This window comes from Megascapheus bottae, chromosome 15, assembly GCF_031878675.1.
Source record: "Megascapheus bottae isolate mThoBot1 chromosome 15, mThoBot2.hap1, whole genome shotgun sequence".
Taxonomy (NCBI): domain Eukaryota; kingdom Metazoa; phylum Chordata; class Mammalia; order Rodentia; family Geomyidae; genus Megascapheus; species Megascapheus bottae.
Genome location: NC_143523.1, coordinates 541,605 through 558,528, shown reverse-complemented (window position 1 = coordinate 558,528; position 16,924 = coordinate 541,605).

The window sequence follows — 16,924 nt, the reverse complement described above, 5'->3', positions numbered from 1 at the left end:
TCTTGTCTGGGGAGAAGTGTGGAGGCCCCTCTGTCCATGAGCAGGCCAGTGTCTGTGAGGTGGGGGGGGGGCGACAGATGGGATCAGATCTCAGGGTCCCCAGGACTGGTCATGGAGAATGGGCGGAGGCCTCATTATCAGGAACCCTCCTGGCTCTGGGTGACCTGCATGGATCCTGGAGCTTCATTTTCAGTGAAATGATGCTGCTTGCTTCGGGGCTTCCCAGGAAGACTGGCTATCTGTGCCAGAAGATCTGGCCTCTCCCGTGTCCTGGGACTCACAAAGTCTGCAGTGCCCAGCCTGCGTGCAGTTCTCACGGCAGCACTGAGGCCTTCCCTGTGGGGGAAGGGCACGCCGTGCCCCCACAGACGCGCTGCTGGGTCTGTTCATCCTTGATTTGGCAGGTCATCAGGAATTCTGTGAGCGCACTGCAAGTGCTGAATAATGAATCAGGCCATCCTGGTGTGATTAATTTCTTTAAATGTGCCATTTGCATCTGTGATTAATCATGGCCGCCTCATTTAGACCCCTCTAGGGCTCAGCCCGGGGCCAATGTCAGACTGCAGCCAGGTCCTCCAGGAGCTCAGGGCGGACAGGGCCGCAAGCTACCTGCCCAGGACCAGCCCAGAGACCAGGTGAGGGTGGACCCGTGGTGGAAGACACCCACAGTCTGAGGGAATGTCACCTTCTCATCCAGCAGCCCAGCAGCCGCACGGAGCCTGCAAAGGGGACAGATGCCAGCTTGGCTCTGGGCTCAAACCCAGCATTGTGGGACAAGGTCCTCTCCAGCCAGGACCAAGTGAGCGCTGCGTTAGACTCGAGGCGGGGCCCTCGCAGGGTTCTGAGATGGCTGAGGCCCCTGAAGAGACAGCCTAAGCCCACCACAGCCTGTGCCCTGAGGCTTCAAGACCCAGGTCTCCCGACTGGAGGTCGGATGACTGGGGACACAGAATACAAAACGGCATGTACTGTACCTGTCACGTGGTCCTGACTGACTTGTGAAGACAGCACCAGGGCTCCAGAACACCCAAGACTCATGTGTGCCTGGGCCTCTGAGGCTGGATGGACATGTTATCCCACCTTATCCAAAAGTAAACTCGTTTCATCCGAATGCAAACCTGTAATGGATAAAATTCCTCGAGAGTGACTGAGCCTTTCATACTGAGAAAAAGATGTTTTCTGGCCTTGGGATGTTGAAACTTTTACTCGGGAGACATTTTTAGAGCCAAGGAGGTCAGAAGCTGAGAAAGGCTGGCCTTCAGCTGTCCAGCACCTGAGGCTGGCCTCCACCTGTCCAGTACCTGAGGCTGGCCTTCACCTCTCCAGTACAGAGACTGGCCTCCACCTGTCCAGTGCCTGAGGCTGGCCTTCACCTCTCCAGTACAGAGACTGGCCTCCACCTGTTCAGCACCTGAGGCTGGCCTCCACCTGTCCAGCACCTGAGGCTGACCTCCACCTGTCCAGCACCTGAGGCTGGCCTCCACCTGTCCAGCACCTGAGGCTGGCCTCCACCTGTCCAGTACCTGAGGCTGGCCTTCACCTCTCCAGTACAGAGACTGGCCTCCACCTGTCCAGCACCTAGGATGGCCTCCACCTGTCCAGCACCTGAGGCTGACCTCCACCTGTCCAGCACCTAGGCTGACCTCCACCTGTCTAGCATCTGAGACTGGCCTCCACCTGTCCAGCACCTAGGCTGACCTCCACCTGTCCAGCACCTGAGACTGGCCTTCACCTGTCCAGTACAGAGACTGGCCTATTTCCCCATCATCAGCCTGACAAGAGAAAAAACCTCCTTCCCCCATTCCTCTGCACCTCCGCCTCACGCAACACACGGCAGCTTCAGGCCTGGCTTCAGGACCAGTTCGTTGGTCTGCTTGCACTTGCTGGTTAGGGGACACCAATTAAACTCACCATGAATGTGGACCAGATTCTGTACTTCTGGTGCCTCCCTTGCTGTGACTCTTCACTGCCCAAAGGAAAGCAAATGCTCTCCCCCCTTCCCTTCCCTCTCTCCTCCCCCCCCCTCTCTTCTACCCCTCCCAGCCTCTACCCTCTCCGTCCAGCAGCAGCCTCCTTCCCCAGACAGTTCTATTCAGTAGTCATATCACACAGGCAATGCGGCTCCATTTGGTTTTTATCATTTTGCTTTTTCACAAGGAAGAGAAAATCCTCAAATGAAAACTACTTTAGCAAAGTGAGTGCAAGCTGAGGAGGAAACTTGAAAGTAATTTTTAAGTCTCTGCGTTGCTCGAAGCAGACAAATAGAACTTGTGGCAGAGTTCCACATGAATAATGGTTGTGCACCACACACCAAGAAGGTGGCACCCACGGTGAGATCTTTTTGAACTTCTTCCTGACATGTGTTGGAGGCTGGCTCGCCTGGGATGTGGTGGCAGAGAAGATTTGCTCAGGAATGCAATCGCCAGGGTCCCGGCTGGGCCCTGGTAGACTGGGAGGACTTGGGACCAGCAGTCACCACCCGAAGCCCCTTCCAGATTGCCCGCACCGCGGGGTCCTGCCAGGCTCCTGTCCAGGGGGACCCTCCTTCAGGTGTCTGGACACACCTTTGGGGCCACACTTCCCTCCTAGACCCCAGCGTGCGCACACGCGCACGCGCACACACACGCACACACATGCACGCACAGCCCCTGGCACACTGCCACCTAGGGTCCTGCCAAGCACAGGATCCGCAGGCATTAGGTCTGTTTGAATGCTTGATGGCCTGCTTTCTCCCCAGAGGTCTTCTTCCACCAGTGAGGACCACTTTAAGTCAGCTCCCCTGCTGGGTCACTGCCAAGTGGGGCTGAGCCCTTGCTGTCACCTCCCTCATGGAGGGTCAGCTTAGCCATTTGTGGTGCTTTTTCAGTTTATTGCTCACATCCTCCTGGGAGCAGCAGGTACTGGTGTCTCTCTGCGTGTCCTCGCTACTTGCTCGTTACAGGTGCTCTAGTGATGGGTGCACTGGGCCCTGTGGCAAAGCCCTCTGTGTCTCTCTGTGCATCCTCACTCTTTGCCAGCGCTCCGCCTGGCCTCTCTATACGTCCTCTGGGCTCTGACAGAAGGCAGGACAATGTCTGTGGCCTTGTGTCCACTTAAGAGGGCAAGTGCAATGTTCAGGAAGCCCAGTGTCCACCCTGAAGCCCCTGTCAATCCAGAAACATGCTGCGAATCTCCACGGCCAGTCCCGGCCCCCTTTCTCTCCAGTGTCCCCTGCTGCACGGATGGGCCCTCAGCACAGGGGCCGGGTGAGAACTGCCTCACAGAGCTGCCTGGCTCCACAACAGTGGGGCAGCACCGCCCCAAGGCTGAATTGGACCCTCTCTGCCTAGCCTCAGGCCAGAGCCTGGGGTGGGCCTGCCCAGCAGCCGGGGGTGGCAGCCCCTCTAGCACGTCTCTCTGAGGCCTGGCTCCTCAGGTCGTGAGCACAGGACGTCCACTGCCTCTACAGCCAGCACACCAATCAAGCCCGCCATGTTAAATTAGGAAACAGGGATCTGTGTTAATTGCCTTAGCTCTCAGCCAGCTGGCAGCTGTGAGTTATGGACGGGCAAAGGCAGTGACTGGTGCTCATGGTCAAATTTGGCCTCAGTCCCTGAAGAACCAAAATCTTATTGGAGCTTACAAGGACAAACTGTCCTTGAGATGGGGCCAGGACCACCTCTGGCCACTCCTTACCCTGCATACCTGGGATGGGCAGAAGGACCCAGCAGGCTTGTCTTGTGTCCAGGGACCTGCATGGAGACTGTGGGCCTGCAGACCTTGCTGTTGCTGGGCAGGCAGCTCCCACCGGGCTCCTGAAATAGAGCCCACACCTGCCACTGCAGCGCTGGGCTGGGCCTGGCCACAGGGCTAGGGCTGCAGGCCCGTTAATGACCTCCACTTGGTGCTCATGCTGAAAAGGCGCCCTCGCTGTCACCAGCAAGGGCATCTGGCGCTTAGCCAGGGCTTTCAGCAGGCTACGGGGGCCTGTGCTTGAGGGCAAAGCCCTGGCCAGCTTCCAGCTGGCACTTCTCGCTGTCCTGTGAGCCCCAGCCCATCTGAGGGCCAAGAGGAAGACATCCCAGCTCAGTGCTAGAGCTTGAGAGTTCAAGACCACAGGTACAAGAGCCACTTCTGTTTTACTCCCCTTCCTGGGCACACAGGGGCTCAGGAAAGTGTGGGACTGGAAGGCAGAAGAAAGAGCAAGAGCTCAGGACTGGGGCTATCCACTGGCCTCAGGGATCAGGGGAGGAAGCTGGGGTGCCCATCCCCACTTCCTTCTTACCCCGAGCCAGCAGGAGGCAGCTGGCACTGAAGGAGCCACCATGACGCACAGCCAAGAGAATGCCCAGCTGTCCCTGAGTTTGGGGTCCTCATCTCTTTCCCCTGAAAACCAAGCCGTGTGCCCTGCTCTGCCTTGCCTGAAGGTGGCTCTGCACTTCTCTCAGGCCCTGATCTGTGCCCTCCACATCTGGCTTCTGCCTGGAAACAAAGACAAAGGGACTAGAGTCCGGGCCCACCAGGCGTAAGAGAAAGGAGAAGGGTCAGAGTTCCTGGGATGTGGGAGGCCTCTGGCACACTTGAAGCCCTGGTATGGGCCAGGGGACTCTGGAGTCTGGATTCTTCCATTCTGGCTCACTGTTATGTGTGAAGACCAGCCAGCCCCAGCCTGGAGCATCCTGGCCTGTTCTAGGCACCAGGTACATCCTGCTCACTGTCATTTGCTCTCCGATGTCACCGCAATTACAGCCACTTTTGTCACAGCTCAGCCTGGTGTGCTGGAGGGAGTTATCTCTTCATTTAAATGCGGATTCCGGATGGAGCCACATTACTTTCCTCTGAAGAACTGCAGCGTGAACGGGCATGCCCAGTTAGAACAAGGTTATTCCAAGTGGCCCGAGGTTGCTTTCTCCATCAGCTTGCCCACGAAAGCTGGGCGCGCAGATTCCACCCCAGAAGGGCTGCCTGCCTCAGGGCTAGTGGTTGACATGCAGCCAGGCTCTCTGTAGCCCTTCCCACATGGCCAGAAGTGGGGGCCTCTCCCAGGAGTGCTGTTCCCAGCAGAGACTGTGCTGCAGGCTGCAGGGGCTCCCGAGCAGCCACAGCTCAGTCAAGGGAGTGGCAGACGGCTGCCTGAGCCCTGAAGATTGCATCAAGCCACTACCTGAGCCGCACGGCCCTGATGTGTGGAGGTGAGTCTGGCACCAGGGTGGCAGGGGAGACACCATGCCCCAGGGACTCCGTGTGGACACCCTGGGACCCAGCACGGCCCAGGCTGAGGACAGCAGGACCATGGAGTTCTGGCATCCCTGGCTATGGGTGGGATGTTGGCCCTGCTAAGCTCAGCAGGGACTTCTCTGGCCCCCACTGTCCTCCCACCCACACCTGTGCCCTCAGAGGGTCAAGCCCAGCACCCAGGAGTCAGTCACTGCAGCCTCTCAGTGTGGGCCCACCATCCATGGGGGAGGAAGGGTCTGAGCTCTGAGGCCAGACCTGGATGACCTGTCTGAAGCTGAGGCCTCTGTAGCCTTCAAGGTAATTCAAGGTGATACAGTATCCTGTTGGCCCCAGGCTGGTCCCAGGAGAGCTGATGGAGGCCACAGTGGTTTCAGCATCAAGTCACGGAATCCAGGACAGGGTGGTGGCACCCAGAGCTCAAAGCCCCCACAGAGCACTGTGGGAGCTCAGCCAGGATGGAGGTTCACCTGGCCAGTACCAGGACATGGCCTGGAGTCCTGCCCAGACAGAGGGCTGAGCAGAGCCTCTTAGTAGCTCATCTGAATGGATGTTGTATCCCAGCCACTGCTGCTAGAGGCGCCTGGGTGCCCAGGTCAGGAAGAACACAGCATGCACACGTGCCTGGTGGGACTCAGGAGCATCCAGTGCCCACAGCAGCTCCTGGTCACGGGCGTGGTCATGCTCACTCCAGCAAGTACGGTTGGTGAGTGGACAGAGATGGGAGGCAGAAGCTGGGAACTCAGAGGTGTGGGAAGACTCTTGTTGTGGCTTGGCCCAGGTATGCTCAGAGCTACCACCTTCTGCCAGCCAGCAGAGCAGGGCCCCAGGGATTCCAGGTCAGCATCGGCCAGCAGGGCCATCCCACAGAGAAAAGCATGGAGGGAGGAAATAGGAGGGCAAGGTCACTCAGCCAGTGAGCTGGCCACACAGGACAGGCAGGTGGACGGATCCCACACACAGACAATGGAAGAATGTTGGCTTCCTCAGTGAGCTGGGAGAAAGTCGTCCTAGAGGCGGTCCTGCGCAGGCTGAAGCCAGTGTGGGTCAGTTTTGGTGGCTATGGTCGTGGAAGTTCTGAAGGCAGGGTGGACACACTCCCTCAGGGTTGCCAATTCCAATCGAAACCCCACCCTCTCCAGTCTCCTCAGTCGGAGAGAGCAGAAACCCTGTGGCCAAGCGTGGAGACATCAGGTGCCTCCCCCAGGCATCTCCTCAAAGCTGGACCTTCAGTGGAGCTCAGGGCCTCAGGTCCAGGAGCCTAAGCCACAGGAATGAGCCACACAGAGGAGAGACTGCTGCGGGAGCCACTATCCACACAAGGATTGAATTAGCACCAGTTCAGCGTCCACACAGACGCTGGCATTGAATGAGAGCCACAGAACACTAGATGACCAAAGGAGCTCTAGCACTGGTACACGGTGCACTAGAGGGCTGGAGGGGGCCTGGCACTGGTACACAGAGGGGGACCCTGACATTGGTACACGGTGCACTAGAGGGCTGGAGAGATCCTGGCACTGGTACACAGAGGGGGACCCTGACATTGGTACACGGTGCACTAGAAGGCTGGCAGGGGCCTGGCACTGGTACACAGAGGGGACCCTGACATTGGTACACGGTGCACTAGAGGGCTGGAGAGATCCTGGCACTGGTACACAGAGGGGACCCTGACATTGGTACATGGTGCACTAGAGGGCTGGAGGGGGCCTGGCACTGGTACACAGAGGGGACCCTGACATTGGTACATGGTGCACTAGAGGGCTGGAGGGGGCCTGGCACTGGTACACAGAGGGGACCCTGACATTGGTACATGGTGCACTAGAGGGCTGGAGAGGCCCTGCAATGGTCCCATCAATCTGTCTGCCAGATGTCTTCAGAACCCTGCTCGGCTCAAAGCTAATTTTGAAGGAAAGAAATAAATGATATCAACCTTGAAGAAACCTTGTGCAAAGTTGTTCTCCTGGCCTATGCCCAGTGAAGGATCAGCTGCTTCAGGCCCCTAAATCCTCAAGCATAGCCACTCAGTCCACACCACCACACAGGCCTGGAGGGTTTGAACACTCATCAGGCTGTGGCTGTGGGGGCCTCAGCCCCCGCCGTTGTTAGACGGGAGGATAAGGAGGCAGGCTGGGAATGGGAATGCACAAAGGCTGGACAGTAGGCACCCATCAGGTGTGGTGGGGTTGGGGGACACACAGAGCCTCTTGTCCAGGAAGACTCGAGACCCTGGACCACCACCTGCAGACCTGCCAGAGCCTTGGGGCCAGCCTGCGGGCTGTGCCTGCCCTCCTCAGTGCTCCCAAATGCGTGGGATGCTGGCACAGCCATGAAGAGGGCGGGAGAGGTGCTGTGGAGAGGCGGCCCTGCACACACTTGGACTGCGCAGCGGACAGGCAGTGAGGTCAGGGAGGGCACACAACACGACCAGCAGCCAGAGTATCCTGGAGAGCGGTGTTTCACCCCAACAGAGAGGGCACTCGCGGGAGATGTGTGCCCACCAGCCAAGAGGGGGTGGTGGCCCTTGAGTAGAAGAAGACCCAAACCACACAGACCCCGCAAACACCACATCTCACCAGGCAGCCGGACCCCTACCAGAACTCAGCTTCACAGCTCCATTCCTCAGGCCTCGGGGACAGTGAGACACCCAGCCCACTGACAGGGCTCCACCGGTCTCCTTAGCACAGGGTGAAGGGCTGGGGCAGATGTGGGGGGAGGGCAGAGGGCAGGGTGAGCTGAGGGCACACAGTGGGGTGAGGGCCCAGGCTTTGTCCTCGGCACCCAGAGCCCAGCAGTCACATTGCCTCTCCTAGTTCTAAAGGAAGCCTTGGCCTCTGTCTGGAGAGACTGAGGCTGAGGCCGTGTAGCAGGCTCCATGGTAGGGGAAGAAGCTTCAGGCCTTCTTGACGGTCACCTAACTGCAGTGCTAATACGATTCCTAGGAAAGCCAAGGGAACACACCACCCTCTCCGTGTCTTGCCATTGTTCTCAACCAGGTACGTGGGCCAGGGAGACTGGAGCTCCTGACAGGCTCACCAAGGCCACTGAGGCTCCACTTCACAGCCACGTGACGAGGCCACCCCTACCTGACCAATGACCCAGCGGCATGGGGACCCGGAGGGACCGAGACCAGACAGCCCCCCCCCTCAGCAATCCTCATCACTGGGCCCACCCTTGACTTGTGCCAGACTGTGTCACAGCTCCAGGCTTGAGGGAGCTGGTGGGCTGGGGCCTGGATGCAGAGGGCAGCTTTCTTGGCAGAGTTCATGTTCCAGTACTGGATTACACCAGACTTCCAGGAAAAACTAAAATGCTTTTTGGTTGTTACCACACTGCCTTTTCCACAAAGGCCAGGGTTCCAAGCCTCTAGACCCCTGTAAAACCACATCTGTGTGCTCCCCAAATCCCCCAGGTCTGAGACCACACCTGCAACTTCCCAAACACCCAACTCTGAGAGCATACCTGCATCTCCACACCCCCAGCTCTGAGACCACACCTGCATCGCCACACCCCCAGCTCTGAGACCACACCTGCATCGCCACACCCCCAGCTCTGACACCACACCTGCATCTCCACACCCCCAGCTCTGAGACCACACCTGCATCGCCACACCCCCAGCTCTGACACCACATCAAGCTACAGGACCACACCTGCATCACGCAGCCCCTTGAGCTGCTCTCCTCTCTGGGGAAGCTGCTGTGTGCATGGGCTCCAGGGGCAGCCAGAGCTCCCAGCCTGCTTCAGGTGTGGCCTTCACTGGAGCCCCACCAGAGCCTGGGCAGATCTTCTGGAGCAGCCTGCCTCTGTCTTAGGGTCCTTGTGTCCACATCTGAAGGAAGGAGGACCAGATCTTACCCCCACACACTAGCAATTGTAGGGCCGTGCATGGTGCCAGGCCACAGCCACCTCCTCTTGCCTCCTGAAATACCTGCCCTGCTTCCTACAGGTCTAAGCCAGAACTAGGCACTTCCCCCCCATCAGAGACCTCCTGAGGTGCCAGTTTCCAGCCGCTCAACCCCTGACCCCTCCTCCCTACCTACACTGCTCAGTCAGGCCAGGCTCCAGCCCACTGTCTCCCCACACCTGACTCTGCTGGTCCAGAGGCAGAAGGGAGCTGTCCTCCTCTAAGCCTCAGGTACCACTGGGTCCACACTGGCCATCCCCTTGCCCCTTGGCCAGTACCTGCCCTACACACAGAAGGGCATAATGGGTATTTGATGGTGGTTAATTTTGCCCTGTGAAGAAAAGTGCTCGAAGGCACCAGGACATCACGTTCCAGCCACGCAGGCAAGCAGTCACCCCATTAGGAGGCCAACCATTTCTAAAGGTTAAATATGATGGTGCTTGAAAAATAATTCTAGCTGTTTAAATTTAGGGCACAGAAAAAAAATTCAGCCCAAGAATGTTCGTTGGCTGGAGGCAGGCAGCTTCGCCCTTGGTGGCCAGCTGTGAGCTCACGCTTGCGCTCTCTTCCCTGGGTGGCAGAGGCACAGGCTTGTCTTCAACTGAAAGTGTCCTGGCCCTCCCCTTGTGCCATGGACAATTAGATGGTCCTGCAGGCCAGTGCCACTTGGAAGGCCTGGTGAAAGTGCTGCCCCTCACAGGCTGCCTCTCCTCGGCTGCTCCCCCCTCCGGGCTAGCAACCTTTCACCCACAAACCCTTTCAGGGCAGTACATTACTGACCCTGTTTGGGGAAGGACCCCAACCCTACATGTCTGGGTGTAACTAGGCAGCTAGATTACAGGAAGGGGAGACACCACGGCCTCGGGGCCACCTGGCTCCCATCCAGGGACGCCCTTGAGCCATTAACAGGCTCCCTTCTGCTGGCAACAGCTTGTTGCTGGGCAGGATTCGTATGAGCCCCACAGCTCGGCCCTTCTACCACAGGTGAGTGCTAAAGAGGGCTCCGGATTCTGGACCTGAGGAAAACAATCCCGGTGGAAACATATATTTACCTTTCTTTAGAAGACATGAGCACAAATTTCCGTTGGGTTATAAAGCATTGGAAGGATGAATAGACAAAAGCATAGATTGAAGGGTGACAGAGATAAGGGAGAAAAAGAACTAACAGATGCCTGAGAGTGGACAAAAAGATAAATATAAGAATGCAGAATAATCTCATATTTCACACACACACACACACACACACACACACACACACACACACACACACACACACAGCCAGTTGTCTCTAAGGAATGGCAGTTGAGTACAACATTTATTTTACCCCTAGAAGTCATTATACCATTGTGAATACAGACTGTGCAGATATTTATTGATTCTTTTTACAAGAAAATTTTTCTTTAAGCTCAATAGTGGATGAAATAGGTGGAAAGAAAAATTCTATCTCTTGTCCCCTATAAAAGAATCATCGGAACTGGGCACGGTGGCTCACTCCTGTAATCCTAGCTACTCAGAAGGCTGAGATCTGAGGATCACAGTTCAAAGCCAGCCCAGGCACTAACGTCTGTGAGACTCTTATCTCCAATTAACTACTAGAAGACTGCAAGTGGCACTATGGCTCAAGGGGTAGAGTGGTAGTCTTGACCTGAAGAGCTCAGGGACAGTGCCCAGGCCCAGAGTTCAAGTCCCATGACCAACCAAAAAAAAAAAAAACTCATCAGCTCGTGGGTAACAATGAATTCCAAAGGTTAGAAGAGAACCCTTTATTCCTTCTCAGTGTGGGCAGGCTGCCATGGTAGGGCTCTGGACGTGGCTGAGGAGTGAGGCAAACCCACAAACAAATGCTTCTTAAGTAACATTTCCTAAACAAGGTTAAGTGTCATAAACACACAAATTAGTTTTTAATGGAAACAAACATGGGGGTTTTTTTTGGGTTGTTTTTTGCTTTGCCAGTCCTGAGCCTTGAACTCAGGGCCTGGGCACTGTCCTTGGACTTTTTCAAGGCTAGAGCTCTACCACTTGAGCCACAAGCACCACTTCTAGCTTTTTCTATGTATGTGGTACCAAGGAATCAAACCCAGGTCTTTGTGCATGCTAGGCAAGCACTCCACCACTAGGCCCAACTCCCGGCCTAGAAACAAACATGTTTGAGAGTTCCCCAACTACTGTGTGAAAATTATTCTGTTGGATGCAAAGCAATTGTAGTTTTGGTGTTATTTCCTAAACCAGTCCTTACTTAGCGTATAGGTGGATGGTGGCCACATGTGACTTACACAGCCCCAGAGCAGCTCTGGTGAGGGTCCCGAGACAGGCACATGGACACTGTTCGCAATGGGGACCTGTCCCATCAAGGAGCATGGCTAGCCACAGGCTGATGTGGAACGGTCATGGCCACTGGGTGTTCTGTTGGCCAGTGCAGGCAGGGAGGGCAGGGGCCTCACATGGCTGGACGATGAGCCATTGTCCGTGCCATGCACCTCCTGATGAAGGCTAAGCCTCACCAATCTGGCAGAGGACTCTCACGGGTCCCTGGATGTCAGCAGCATGCTGCTCTAGCCTGTCTCTTTGCTCAGTGCTGGCCTTGGTCCCAGCCAGAGGCTGGCCTGAGGACAGACCATCAGGTGCCAAGTGAGATGCCAGCCAGTGGGGCAGGTAAAGGGCAGCCCGGGGTCTCATGGGCCAGCCTGGCAAGTGGACTCTGGTGCTCCAAGCCCTGAACCAAGGTCTAGTCACCCTCTGCTCAGCCTCACGACACACAGGGTTTTGTGCACATCTGTAGCACGTGGGGCAGCATACATTGGGCATCCATCTCCTCATCCCATTTCTGAAAACCAGAGAAAGTTCCAGAAAGTTCTGTATTAATGAGTGGACAGCTGTGTCTGGGTAGACATCAGTCCAGCTCGGGTGGTCACAGCTGGGTGATGCCTAAGAGGCAAGCCCGAGCTCAGACTCAACAATGTACCCACCCAACACAGCTCAGAGAGGGCTGCCGTGTCCAATCGCAGCTCACAGGCCACCGTCCTTGTTGCCCACATCCACAGCTTGGCACTCTCGATCTAGTTGACGCAGGTGGCAAAGCCAGGGCTGCAGGGTAGGGATTCCTGAGGAGAGGACTAAGTGTGTAAACAAGGGGGAATTGGGAGGAGTGGTACATACCACAACCTTGAGCCTCTGATGGGACACGGGCAGCCACGACATGGTGCCATGGGGAACTACAGGATTGCTCTGACCTATGAGCCTCTCACAAGTTGGGGCTTCTGTGCAGAACATATGGGCAACCACTGTCCTGGAATACAGGCTCAGAATTTCCTGTTGCTCCTGGATGAGATGTATAAAGAGACTGGCATGAGCAGAAGGCCATGGGGACACCTGGCCAAGTTACAGGAGGCCCAGGATAGGGGCCTTCCAGAGTTGGGTCACAGCTGCCTCTACAGGTGCTGTGGGGTCCTGAACACACAGAATCAGCTAGCCCATCCCTAGGCCCAAGCTTCCCACTGGCAAGGGTATGGATGGGAACTAAGCAGAGCATGGCCCTCTGTGGGCAGAAGAGCCCACCGCAGTACACATGAAGACTGCACAGTCACTGGCACAGGATAGAGCAATGCACATGAAGAGACTGTCATAGACACTGACACAGGGTGGGACCGCACAAGAAAGGACAGTGAGCACCAATGTGGACACAGATGGAGCAGCACACGTGAACATAGCATGCACAGATGTGGACAAGGCCTGGTGCAGCACACACAAACACAGTGTGCATAGATGCTAACATGGATACAAGCAGCATACATGAAAACCATGTGAGCAGATGGTGACATGGGAAGGAGCAGCACATATGAACACAGTGTGCACGAAAACTGACATGGGATGAGACAACGCATGTCAACAAAGTGTGAACAGATGCTGACATGGGATAGAGGAGCCCATGTGAACACAGTGTGCACAGGCACTGACACAGGATGGAGTAGCACATGTGATCACAGTGTACACAGGCACTGACACAGGATGGAGTAGCACACGTGAACACAGTGTACACAGCACTGACCCAGGATGGAGTAGCACACGTGAACACAGTGTGCACAGGCACTGACACAGGATGGAGTAGCACATGTGAACACAGTGTGCACAGCACTGACCCAGGATGGAGTAGCACACGTGAACACAGTGTGCACAGGCACTGACACAGGATGGAGTAGCACACGTGAACACAGTGTGCACAGGCACTGACACAGGATGGAGTAGCACACGTGATCACAGTGTACACAGGCACTGACACAGGATGGAGTAGCACACGTGAACACAGTGTGCACAGGCACTGACACAGGATGGAGTAGCACACGTGAACACAGTGTGCACAGGCACTGACACAGGATGGAGTAGCACACGTGATCACAGTGTACACAGGCACTGACACAGGATGGAGTAGCACAAGTGATCATAGTGTGCACAGGCACTGACACAGGATGGAGTAGCACACGTGAACACAGTGTGCACAGGCACTGACCCAGGATGGAGTATCACATGTGAACACAGTGTGCACAGGCACTGACACAGGATGGAGTAGCACATGTGAACACAGTGTACACAGGCACTGACACAGGATGGAGTAGCACACGTGAACACAGTGTGCACAGGCACTGACACAGGATGGAGTAGCACACGTGAACACAGTGTGCACAGGCACTGACACAGGATGGAGTATCACATGTGAACACAGTGTGCACAGGCACTGACACAGGATGGAGTAGCACACGTGAACACAGTGCACAGGCATTGACACAGGATGGAGTAGCACACGTGAACACAGTGTACACAGACACTGACACAGGATGGAGTAGCACATGTGAACACAGTGTACACAGGCACTGACACAGGATGGAGTAGCACATGTGAACACAGTGTGCACAGGCACTGACACAGGATGGAGTAGCACATGTGAACACAGTGTGCACAGGCACTGACACAGGATGGAGTAGCACATGTGAACACAGTGTACACAGGCACTGACACAGGATGGAGTATCACATGTGATCACAGTGTACACAGGCACTGACACAGGATGGAGTATCACATGTGATCACAGTGTACACAGGCACTGACACAGGATGGAGTAGCACATGTGAACACAGTGTGCACAGGCAATGACACAGGATGGAGTAGCACACGTGAACACAGTGTGCACAGGCACTGACACAGGATGGAGTAGCACACGTGAACACAGTGTACACAGCACTGACACAGGATGGAGTAGCACATGTGATCACAGTGTGCACAGGCACTGACACAGGATGGAGTATCACATGTGAACACAGTGTACACAGGCACTGACACAGGATGGAGTATCACACGTGAACACAGTGTGCACAGGCACTGACACAGGATAGAGTAGCACATGTGAACACAGTGTGCACAGGCACTGACACAGGATGGAGTAGCACACGTGATCACAGTGTGCACAGGCACTGACACAGGATGGAGTAGCACATGTGAACACAGTGTACACAGACACTGACACAGGATGGGGTAGCACATGTGAACACAGTGTACACAGGCACTGACACAGGATGGGGTAGCACATGTGAACACAGTGTGCACAGGCACTGACACAGGATGGAGTAGCACATGTGAACACAGTGTACACAGGCACTGACACAGGATGGAGTAGCACATGTGAACACAGTGTACACAGACACTGACACAGGATGGAGTAGCACACGTGATCACAGTGTACACAGGCACTGACACAGGATGGAGTATCACATGTGAACACAGTGTGCACAGGCACTGACACAGGATGGAGTAGCACATGTGAACACAGTGTGCACAGACACTGACACAGGATGGAGTAGCACATGTGATCATAGTGTGCACAGGCACTGACACAGGATGGAGTAGCACACGTGAACACAGTGTACACAGGCACTGACACAGGATGGAGTAGCACATGTGAACACAGTGTGCACAGGCACTGACACAGGATGGAGTAGCACACGTGAACACAGTGTGCACAGGCACTGACACAGGATGGAGTAGCACACGTGAACACAGTGTGCACAGGCACTGACACAGGATGGAGTAGCACATGTGATCATAGTGTGCACAGGCACTGACACAGGATGGAGTAGCACATGTGATCACAGTGTACACAGCACTGACACAGGATGGAGTAGCACACGTGAACACAGTGTACACAGCACTGACCCAGGATGGAGTATCACATGTGAACATAGTGTACACAGGCACTGACACAGGATGGAGTATCACATGTGAACACAGTGTATACAGGCACTGACACAGGATGGAGTAGCACACGTGAACACAGTGTGCACAGGCACTGACACAGGATGGAGTAGCACACGTGAACACAGTGTACACAGCACTGACCCAGGATGGAGTAGCACACGTGAACACAGTGTGCACAGGCACTGACACAGGATGGAGTAGCACACGTGAACACAGTGTGCACAGGCACTGACACAGGATGGAGTAGCACACGTGATCACAGTGTACACAGGCACTGACACAGGATGGAGTAGCACAAGTGATCATAGTGTGCACAGGCACTGACACAGGATGGAGTAGCACACGTGAACAAAGTGTACACAGCACTGACCCAGGATGGAGTATCACATGTGAACACAGTGTGCACAGGCACTGACACAGGATGGAGTAGCACATGTGAACACAGTGTACACAGGCACTGACACAGGATGGAGTAGCACACGTGAACACAGTGTGCACAGGCACTGACACAGGATGGAGTAGCACACGTGAACACAGTGTGCACAGGCACTGACACAGGATGGAGTATCACATGTGAACACAGTGTGCACAGGCACTGACACAGGATGGAGTAGCACACATGAACACAGTGCACAGGCATTGACACAGGATGGAGTAGCACACGTGAACACAGTGTACACAGACACTGACACAGGATGGAGTAGCACATGTGAACACAGTGTACACAGGCACTGACACAGGATGGAGTAGCACACGTGAACACAGTGTGCACAGGCACTGACACAGGATGGAGTAGCACATGTGAACACAGTGTGCACAGGCACTGACACAGGATGGAGTAGCACACGTGAACACAGTGTGCACAGGCACTGACACAGGATGGAGTAGCACATGTGAACACAGTGTGCACAGGCACTGACACAGGATGGAGTAGCACACGTGAACACAGTGTGCACAGGCACTGACACAGGATGGAGTAGCACACGTGAACACAGTGTACACAGCACTGACCCAGGATGGAGTAGCACATGTGATCACAGTGTGCACAGGCACTGACACAGGATGGAGTATCACATGTGAACACAGTGTACACAGGCACTGACACAGGATGGAGTATCACACGTGAACACAGTGTGCACAGGCACTGACACAGGATGGAGTAGCACATGTGAACACAGTGTGCACAGGCACTGACACAGGATGGAGTAGCACACGTGATCACAGTGTGCACAGGCACTGACACAGGATGGAGTAGCACAGGTGAACACAGTGTACACAGACACTGACACAGGATGGAGTAGCACATGTGAACACAGTGTGCACAGGCACTGACACAGGATGGAGTAGCACATGTGAACACAGTGTACACAGGCACTGACACAGGATGGAGTAGCACACGTGATCACAGTGTACACAGGCACTGACACAGGATGGAGTATCACATGTGAACACAGTGTGCACAGGCACTGACACTAGATGGAGTAGCACATGTGAACACAGTGTGCACAGACTCTGACACAGGATGGAGTAGCACATGTGATCATAGTGTGCACAGGCACTGACACA